The sequence below is a fragment of the Oncorhynchus mykiss genome, chromosome 7, assembly GCF_013265735.2.
Source record: "Oncorhynchus mykiss isolate Arlee chromosome 7, USDA_OmykA_1.1, whole genome shotgun sequence".
Classification (NCBI taxonomy): domain Eukaryota; kingdom Metazoa; phylum Chordata; class Actinopteri; order Salmoniformes; family Salmonidae; genus Oncorhynchus; species Oncorhynchus mykiss.
In genome coordinates, this window is record NC_048571.1 from 54112925 (window position 1) to 54124129 (window position 11205).

An 11205-nucleotide genomic window follows, 5' to 3' on the forward strand; every position below is an offset into this window, starting at 1 on the left:
CTCCTTGCTGACCCCAGTCCACCAGGCCGTGCTGCTGCTCCAGTTTCAATTGTTCTGCCTGCGGCTATGGAACCCTGACCTGTTCACCGGACATGCTACCTGTCCCAGACCTGCTGTTTTCAACTCTAGAGACAGCAGGAGCGGTAGAGATACTCTTAATGATCGGCTATGACATTTACTCCTGAGGTGCTGACTTGCTGCACCCTCGACAACTACTGTGATTATTATTATTTGACCATGCTGGTCATTTATGAACATTTGAACATCTTGGCCATGTTCTGTTATAATCTCCACCCTGCACAGCCTTGTTCCTCTAAGTTCTTCCTAGGTTTTGGTCTTTCTAGGTAGTTTTTTTCCTAGCCACCGTGCTTCTTCACCTGCATTGCTTGCTGTTTGGGGTTTTTGTACAGCACTTTGAGATATCAGCTGATGTAAGAAGGTCTATATAAATACATCTGATTTGATTTTGATTTGCAATTCCAACAGCAAAAGTTATGAACGTCACTGTCAAAGCAGGATGTATAATGTACATGTGTGTCAATGTTTAGTAAAAGAAAAACACTTGAAAAAGTGCATTTTTGAAATAAATATGTCTTGTTTTTTCCCTTTTTCAGTAGGCATACACACAGACACTCACAGGCATACATGCACACAATCTCACACACTCTTCTATAACACTCTAAATGAGGTGCACACTCTTCCCCTGTTGCGATCATCGTACACAGCAATATACAAAAATAGATTGAATGCGGCATCCCACACTCCACAGAGAGGTGAAGGAAGATGCAGCATCTGACTTTGGTCAACTATATCCACTCTCAACTCACTGCTCCACCTTAACTTTCAAGGACTAAATTTGTGATGATAATGGGCCAGTACACGGTCAATTTCCTGATACCAGTCAAGAATACCAAGAATACCAATAATGGTTTGTTGTATGGGCTCAGCCATTCACTGAGCCCTGCTGTGTTCTGCAGTAGACATCTCTGTAGTAACTGCACGCTTTGTTACCTAGCACAACACTGTTATCGTACAGTGGGTATGCAAACGCTACTCTATTTTTGGCAATTGTGAAACAGAGAAGTAAGATATTTTACCAAACCATTGTATCCCTCTCTCCATTCTGTATTTGAGCTGGTTGGTCCAGATATATTCTTCCAAAAGGATTTAAGTAATTTATGATGAAAAAAAGGTTGATGTACTGTTTTTATACAAACGTATTATGAGGCCAAGTATAACACACTAAAGGAAATGCACAATTCCAAATGAATGCCACACATAAATGATTCACTTCACATCTGACAGTGGGGCTGATTTTGCAGATTTCTCAGGTGAATATAAGTCGTAAGGGCATGTCAGTTGGCTGAAATCAGGCTTGTGTTTTTTTTCTCTTGAAGATTTTTCCATGTGTCTGGCACATACGCAGGTATCTCACTATTATGTCCTATAGTGTTTGTCAGAGGTTGTCTTTACAAAAGAACAGGGCTGGAGAGTGATCTGACTAAAGCAAGATTACCCTAGAGGCAAAGAGGACACAAACCCAACCAGAGACATAGCATGGCTATTAATGGGAAGAATATCTCTTGAGAATTCCAAAATGCGAGAAAGGGGCATAAATAGTATGGAGTGTGTATATCACCCTAGTGTGATCCAATGAACAGAGCCCAGGGAGGGTAGGTGGTGATGAGGATTCTCCTGCAACTATTTACCTCATTTGGTTGTCATGGCTACACAGCCAGAGGCTGGTGCTCTTGGAATGCAAGGTGGGAATGGAGAGAGGAGAGGGAGAGATGTGGAGCATGGCCCTGAGCATGTCTGCATTGCCTATCCCTCTCCCACTGATCTAACTGGACCTGGCATTTTAAAAAAAGTCCACATAAATCACTATGCCTCTGTGAGCTGGTCTCTGACTCCTGACTCCGACTAATATACCTCCTGCAAATCTCTGACTCCTCTACAATATGACATCTAATAGGCTTAAGGTCATTTTTTTCTTTGCCTCTTTTTTGGCATCAGGCTTTTTGGTGCCATATTGGCATTAGAGAAATCCTGCTACACCTATCAGTAGATACTCCTACACTAATCATTTCAGATTACAGATGTTACATCCAATCAACTCTGTGTTTTGTATTTTTACACAAGATTGCAACATCATACACATTATATTGTCCCTGCAAGTACATTCCCAGCACACATTCTCTGTATGGAAAAAGATTGCAGTGGATTAAATTCTATATAAATACTAATACATGTTTCCACCCCCTTATATACAGTGGGGCAAAAGAGTATTTAGAAACAAAATTGTAGACATGCACCAGGCTGGGAAGACTGAATCTGCAATAGGTAAGCAGCTTGGTTTGAAGAAATAAACTGTGGGAGCAATTATTAGGAAATGGAAGACATACACAACCACTGAATCTTCCTCGATCTGGGGCTCCACGCAAGATCTCACCCCGTGGGGTCAAAATGATCACGGTGAGCAAAAATCCCAGAACCACACGGGGGACCTAGTGAATGACCTGCAGAGAGCTGGGACCAAAGTAACAAAGCCTATCAAAGCCTATCATCAGTAACACACTGCTTAAGCCAGTACATGTCCAGGCCCATCTGAAGTTTGCTAGAGAGAATTTGGATGATCCAGAAGAAGATTAGGAGAATGTCATATGGTCAGATGAAACCAAAATATAACTTTTTGGTAAAAACTCAACTCGTCGTGTTTGGAGGACAAAGAATGCTGAGTTAAATCCAAAGAACACCATACCTACTGTGAAGCATGGGGGTGGAAACAACATGCTTTGGGGCTGTTTTTCTACAAAGGGACCAGGACGACTGATCCGTGTAAAGGAAAGAATGAATGGGGCCATGTTTCGTGAGCTTTTGAGTGAAAACCTCCTATCAGCAAGGGCATTGAAGATGAAATGTGGCTGGGTCTTTCAGCATGACAATTATCCCAAACACACCGCCCGGGCAACGAAAGAGTGGCTTCGTAAGAAGCATTTTAAGGTCCTGGAGTGGCCTAGCCAGTCTGCAGATCTCAACCCCATAGAAAATCTTTGGAGGGAGTTGAAAGTCCATGTTGCCCAGCAACAGCCCCAAAACATCACTGCTCTAGAGGAGATCTGCATGGAGGAATGGGCCAAAATACCAGCAACAGTGTGAAAACCTTGTGAAGACTTACAGAAAACGTTTGACCTTTGTCATTGCCAACAAAGGGTATATAACAAAGTATTGAGATACACTTTTGTTATTGACCAAATACATATTTTCCACCATAATTTGCAAATAAATTCATAAAAAAATCCTACAATGTGATTTTCTGGATTTTTCTTCCCTCATTTTGTCTTTCAGTTGAAGTGTACCTATGATGAAAATTACAGGCCTCTCATCTTTTTAAGTGGGAGAACTTGCACAATTGGTGGCTGACTAACTACTTTTTGCCCCACTGTATGTACTGTAAGTGACTAAGCTGCCACCAGTCCGAATCACTGTCATCCATGCAATGACCTGGAAACCACTGTGTCAGGAAACTCTGCAGCTTAAGGAGGAAGGATTGAATGAATAATGGCATGCTGGCCCACAGTGGGATTGGAGGTGAGGGAGGAGTGTCACGTTGACACCGGTAACAGGAGCCTCTCCTCATACTAGCTTACCCAGGACTGGCCTGAGTGCACAGGGACACGGGTGGTTTCAACTCTAGAGCTTCATGAAAGTAAAGTGTGGGTAAATCCTGAGGTCTATATATGACCATACAATGATTGTCAGTTTCTAAAGCCTTGTTCACCCTGCAGACCTTACTGCTCAAATTTGTTTTGGAATAGTGTCTGTCCAAAAAAAAAAAAATTTTACAAATGACCAAATCGAATATATGTGTGTTCAGACAGCAGTCATTTGGTGACATGGCTACATAAATTGTCATAGTAATGATGGGTGTGTCCGCAGTTGTGTAGGCTGATTGGTGGTGGTGCTCATGCTTCCCATCACACAGAAGTTATGTACTGTAGCAAGCTAAGATGACAACAATGCCTGTCATGGACGTTTCCCAGTTGCTTTGAATGGTCGAAATTGTAGTGTAAGAACACTTAAAGCGTCAAAGGATAAGCTTATTCAACTTTCAAAACAAGCCCTTTTTGGCTAACTAGCTCTGTAGCTGTTTAGCTTTCTATCAGATTCACTCATTTGTTTGTGTTGCCCCATGTTCTTGTCAAATTGTCAACAGAGTAGCTGGCAACAAGATGCTGTATGCCAAATAAGTCTAAAAAACACAAATAAATCAGGTTTGACCGTTCAGACACATGGCCAGGAATCAGATTAGTATCTGATTTCAAAACCCTCTACAAAAGTGGTTTGAAATGTGGCTTAAAATATCAGATTCCATGTTCTTTTTGGCTGTTCAGACTGAAGGAAAACAACAAATTCGAAGTGGATATGCAAAAAAACTGCAAAGCTTTGGGAGGAATACCTACAGTAGCGATGGACATCCAAGCATTCACTTGGCTAAGGGAGCAACCAGAATTTACACAATTATTACCTGGAGCAAAATGGGGAAGGGCCATGCTTTCTCAATTTCAGTATTTTTTTTATTTAGTCCAGGGGAGGGTCATATAATTTGTAATCGATTAAATGTCATAATGCTCAGAGTTTGAGAATTAGTTTCTTATTATTGTATCTCATGTGTGCCCCTAATCACTGATTCTCTGCTGGGCAGATTTCTGTCTGTACATAAATAAATAATTTGATTGTCTTTTGTTTGGAGCGCTCCATGTGAACATTGAGCATGTGTCTGGTTTCTCTGTTGAGGGAGCATGCGTGCCTGAGCATGCATAGAAGTACCTGGCCTGCTGTGTGGAAATATAGGAAAGTGTTTTTTTAACATCCATTGCTAATGATAATATACAAAAACTATAGTTCCTCACAGTAAGCTATTTGACAAATCTTTACACAATCTCCCACTCGATAATCACCAATCCTTGGTGTGAATGAGCAACGGAATAATATAGGCCTACTGATGCATTAGCCTATAGGCCATGAGTTCCGTGTGCTCATTTCTTTAGCCGCCAATGGATCATGGCGTCTCAATGTGTTCATATTGCAGAGACTTAACATTTAGATTATCATTTTAATTGATATTTTATGCTAAACAATGTGATAATGATTTTGAGAAACAAATATTATTGTTGAAAGAAAACTATTCCATGAAAATGCACATATGAAAATCATAACTGGCATGTTACAAATTGTAAGCTTGCCCAAACTTGAAACTCACATGCCACCTATGAAGCCTTTATAAAAATAGCTGCCTCCACATTTCCATTGTCGGATTTTGTATACAGTGCCTTTGGAAAGTATTCAGACCCCTTGACTTTTTCCACGTGTTGCTACATTACAGCCTTATTCTAAAGTGAATTAAATAAAACAATATGTCCAGCAATTTACCCACAATACCCATGCTTCAATGACCAGTTGAGAAATAAAAATAGTAGCTCTTTTTCATCGTACACCAACATTGTTCACACGCGATTGCATGTGAGGATGTGTCACGTCTACCCCTGCTCCCCCTCTCTGACGTTCGACGTCGCCGGTTTACTAAACCACCGGTCCTGGCAACCATCATTACACGCACCTGCTCCTGATGAGGCACACCTAGACATTTCCTCACTCATTACCTCCCCTATATCTGGCACTCACTTATTCCCCTGGCTGTATTGATGTTCTTTCATGTCCGTACGCCACGCTTGTTTCTTATATTGTTTCTTGTATTGTTTCGTGTATTGTTTCTTGTATTGTATCTTATATTGTGTCGTGTATTGTGTCGTGTATTGTTAAACTCACCACCTGCACTTGCTTCCCGACTCCCAGTATCTATGTTACAGGATGTGAGGATATTGTGGCTTTTGTTAAATAAAACTGATAAAAGCATAGGCCTACTCCTTGTTATCTTAAGATTTAGAAAAAAGTTAAATGGACCTGATTATATAGTGCGATCTATAACAACGCTTTAGTCCACAATGTTGTAAAATGCAAAAAGACGTGAATCCAATGCATATGGGATATCTTTGGTTTGTCGATGATATTCTGACACTGCACTACAACCTACAGTATATATAGCCAGGAGACTCTTTCACTATCAATTGACTTTCAACATTTCAAAAAAGCTATTAAACAACATACCAACACTAAGCAGGAATGAAAATGAATTATTTTGGCTACATTATGTTATTTTAAGGCTATAGTCTGCCATTTAAGAAACGAATTGTGAAGCATTTGTGACATAATACAGGCTGGCAGGAGTGCTCAGCATTTCAAAAACACATCAACTACATGCCAATAAATGTTGCATTTAGGCTGTATACAAATAAAATAAATACAAATAATGACTTTGAATTAAATAATGAAACAAAACATGCCTTATTAGGCTATACAGTCAATCTACAGTGCCTTTGAATTAACTTTTAGAAATATGAATTTGGTCAGTCTTTGGTTTGAGGATCATGTGGTTAGCCATGCATGCCTACTTTGTTAATTTAGCCTATCCGATGCTCTTATATTCCCATGCCCGTATCACAGTCGACACAAATCTATTTTGTAACAATATCATGGAATAAAATATAATACATTTGAAAATTATACGTTCCCAAATGAAAAGTGCATATAGGCCTTCCTGATGATATGCAGCTGCTGTGTTAAACAACAAATTGACTTTTGTAGAATTCATTTATTTTCAGATACTATCAGGAATCAAGGTAAGAACCAAGTGCAGACTGTGAAGTAACACTGTTTAATGTAACCACAGGGGAATGGCTGGTGGGAATCATATTATACAACATACCATCAAGAGAGTAATAATACAAGTGATATTAGTCTGTAGATAAGCACATCTAAAGTAAACACGGGGAGTGAGGGGAGCAAGGTATATGACATAAACAACATTATTTTATAGATTTATCTCCATTAAACATGTATTATTTTGTCCTGGGAACAGATGGTATCATATGAATTACCCAACAAGATACATCAAACTGAACAGCGACACTGTTTTAGTGACATTCAATCAATATATAGGTTTCCATGTGGCCTACTTAAACTTTTCAGAGACATTGTATTGAGCCAGCAATAAAGTGCAAAGTAAAACTGAACCATATGAGCGATATGAGATTGGAGCCTGTGTTTTACTGTGTTTACGCTTCAATCACTGGACCGCCCCTTCTGTTCAGCCAGCTCTCTCTTGCTTCTCTGTAAATGTCAAGGTAAAGGCTATGTGAATACACTGCTAAGATATGATACCTTATGTAGTTATACTACAGCGGTCACATAAAGAAGGGAGGATGGTACTGTATTAATTGTTATTGATGGACATGTGGATCCCTCTAGCCCGTCTGAAGCACACCCTCACGGTGTGTCTGCACTCCAGCCCTGGGATTCACCCATATTGGGGCGAAGAATGAAACAGTTAGCAGTTGTCACCTGAAAAAGGTCACCCTTGTTTGTGCTACGTCACTGAGTCCATGAGTAAAGGGCAAGTCATGCTTGGTCACATAAAGGGAGGATGGTACTGTATTTATTGTTATTGATGGACATGTGGATCCCTCTAGCATCTCTGAAGCACACCCTCACTGTGTGTCTGCACTCCAGCCCTGGGATTCACCCATATTGGGGTGAAGAATTAAACAGTTAGCAGTACTGTTGGGGGCGAAGGACACAAGGGTCTAGAATAATGTACCGAAGTACACCACCGAAGGACAGTTATGTCAGAACAGAGGTCTGTCTTTCTCAAACCACAATCAATGTGATTTACCTAAATAATCAATTACAGTGAAATGATGTATTCGTGTTGTTTTTATCAATCAATTTGGCTTATGCTTTCACTGCAGGTTAAACATGGCCTCAATAAACATTACAGTATTAAAACTGTAAGTCTATATGTTAATGAATTTGTCTCTCCTGTCCTGTGCTGATGGATCCGATAGGAGCCTATAGAGTGGGTGTAGGGGAGGGGCTCTAGCCTATAAAGGGGGTGGAGGGGAGGGTGTAGAGGGGGTGTAGGGGAGGGGCTCCAGGACCCCAGATGTGGAGGGTTGGAGCAGATGGTAGTCTCCATCACCATGGCCACAGGCATGGATGGGATTGACTAGCAGAAGTGCCAACACAGGACTGGTCGTTGGGCATAAGGGTGTTTCACATCTGTCTGGATTGATCCTCATCCATCTGGGAGGGCCTCAAGAGACATCAGGTGAAGGGGCTCAGAGACCAGAGAAGATCCAGACAAAGATTAGGAGTTTTTACCAATTGTGTAGACTTTTTACTGAGAAAGCGGATAGCATGTTTCTGCGTAACAGAAATTAGCTCTGTGACCACAAAAGCAATGGCAGCAACTCCTACTGCTGTCTCCTACTGCTGTCTCAGGGAAAACATTACGCAAAGCTGTTACTAACTTTAGCTGCTGTGGTATTAGGAGAATGTTATGAGGTGAATAATGACTTTCTGTATGATCTATTAAATAGTTGTAGGACTCGCATGGTTGTTAAATGCTATCAAGGGTGGTCAGAGAGGGAAGAACAGCAATTATAGGGAAGTTTAACATTGAAACCTTGGCACATAGAGAGCAATACTTCCCCTAAGGGTTCACTGGTCAGCACGAGGGAGGACACTATCAAATGATAGTTTTATCAGGGGGATAATTTTAGCTTAGAAGCAATAATGAGACTAATTACAAGGTATACACGTGAGAGACACTGGATGCTTGGCCAGCATTCCCAGCCTGCTGACCTTAGGCAGACAGGACGAGGTGTCCTTTCAGAAGAAGACGCAGAGGTTGTCACGAAGCACAATGGTTCAATTTCTGACTGGCATTGGAATGAGAATTGAGTGTTGTCCTGCTATGGGTTGTTTTGTTTTGCTCTGATATCCACATCCACACCACTCGCCACCCTCCATCCTGAATAATTACATCTATCAGATTATGTTAATCTTCACATTTTGCACTAGTTGGAGAGTTTGCCTGCTGCAGCTGTGAAGTCAGATTGTGAATTATACTGTGACTTTCAGGGGGTCTCTTTTTTTATGTTTTACAATTTTTGTGATGGCATAGTAAAGACATGTCAATTAATGGTAAAAAAAAGTTAGATGTTTTCATCTTATTGTAAATAAAATAATACTTAAAATCTTGCTCCATTGATGAATGGAAAGAGACGTGTTACAAAACACCAAAAAGTGTAATGTCATTTGACGATTGTCATAGGCTCTACACTCTTATTGCCTGAATTAATTGATGCGTCTGTTGACAAAGGACCTTTTTTGTAGAAAGAAAAGTTGGGACACCTGAAAAGGGGCTGAGATATGAGACTGTCCTGAGATAATTGTAGCCACATGCGGGAGAAAAACATGATTTAAAGCATGACAGAGGTGTGGGTGTTTGTTTAATTTGGAGTAAGCTTGAATTTTTATATGTGCCACTCTAGTAGTACAAAGTGCATTTCAAACAAAGCTGCAAAGCTCCACAGCAGAGATTGGAGTATCTGTCCATAGGACCACTTTAAACCATACATTCCACAGAGCTGGGCTTTATGGAAGAGTGGCCAGAAAAAAGCCATTGCTAAAAAAAAAAAAAAAAAATAAGCAAACATGTTTGGTGTTTTCCAAAAGGCACATGTGGGAGACTCCCCAAACATATGGAAGAAGGTACTCTGGTCAGATGGGACTAAAATGTAGCTTTTTGGCCATCAAGGAAAATGCTATGTCTGGCACAAACCCAACACCTCTCATCACCCCGAGAAAACCATCCCCACAGGGAAGCATGGTGGCACCATCATGCTGTGGGGATGTTTTTAATTGGCAGGGACAGGGAAACTGGTCAGAATTGAAGGTATGATGGATGGCGCTAAATACAGGGAAATTCTTTAGGGAAACCTGTTTAAGTCTTCCAGAGATTTGAGACTCGGATGGAGGTTCACCTTCCAGCAGGACAATGACCCTAAGCATACTGCTAAAGCACCACTCGAGTGGTTTAAGGGGAAACATTTAAATGTCTTGGAATGGCCTAGTCAAAGCAAAGACCTCAATCCAATTGAGAATCTGTGGTATGACTTAAAAATTGCTGTACACCAAAGGAACTTATCCAACTTGAAGGCGCTGGAGCTGTTTTGCCTTGATGTGGCTAGATGTGCCAAGCATATAGAGACATACCCCAAGAGACTTGCAGCTGTAATTGCTGCACAAGGTTGCTCTAAAAAGTATTGACTTTTGGGGGGTGAATAGTTATGCATAGTTATTCACGAATTTCTTGTTCGTTTCACTATAAAAAAACAACATTTTGCATCTCCAAAGTAAATCAAATACAACCCCCCCCCCCAAAAAAAACAAAAAACAAAATCCATTTTAATTCCAGTTTGTAAGGCAAGAAAATAGGAAAAATACCAATAGGTGTGGATACCTTCTCAAGCCACTGTACATGCTATATACATTTTACGGACACAATCTATTTTACAATATTTATATTTAGTTGGTTTTTAGTCCTGGCCTTCCTCTATTTATGATGTCCATGCAGTTTGATTTATATTTGCCATATATTTTGAATTGTGTTATTTCACAAAAGTTCTGAACCTATACACACACAGTATATTTTACATTTGTTATCTTGTTGTTATTAGTCCCACCCTTCAGCTCCATTCAACCCCTCCCATCTATCTCTTAACACCATCCATTTTGGATTTCTATGACATATTTTTCAACTGTGCTGTGATGCTTCACAAAAGTTCTGAAACGTTTTATTCTCATAGTTTCAACAGATTGTAAATTAAAGTTAAACATTTTTGCTAAAAGTATTATTATATTATTGATCGATTGATTATGACTTTTCAAATCACCCAGTATTGCTATCTGCAACGTTAGCTCCAGGTAAATGTTGCAATTCTTCAGCCATTTCTGGACCTGTGACCAAGACTAGCTATGTATGGACAGTACCAAAATAAATTATCTAATGACTGCCTCCTTGCAGCAAAATCTGCAGAGCTGGGAAGGTTGTATCCTCCACATACATAACATTCTATTGGTTGCAAAGAAATTTGCATAATACTTTTAATTGAAAAATTCAGTTTTGAATCTGGCATCGTTTTGCATGTCAATTCATAAACCATGTAATCGGTACATCAAAAATCTCTTCCCAACTATTTTGCAATATGAAACAGCTGTCCATCTTTTAATCCTTAAATG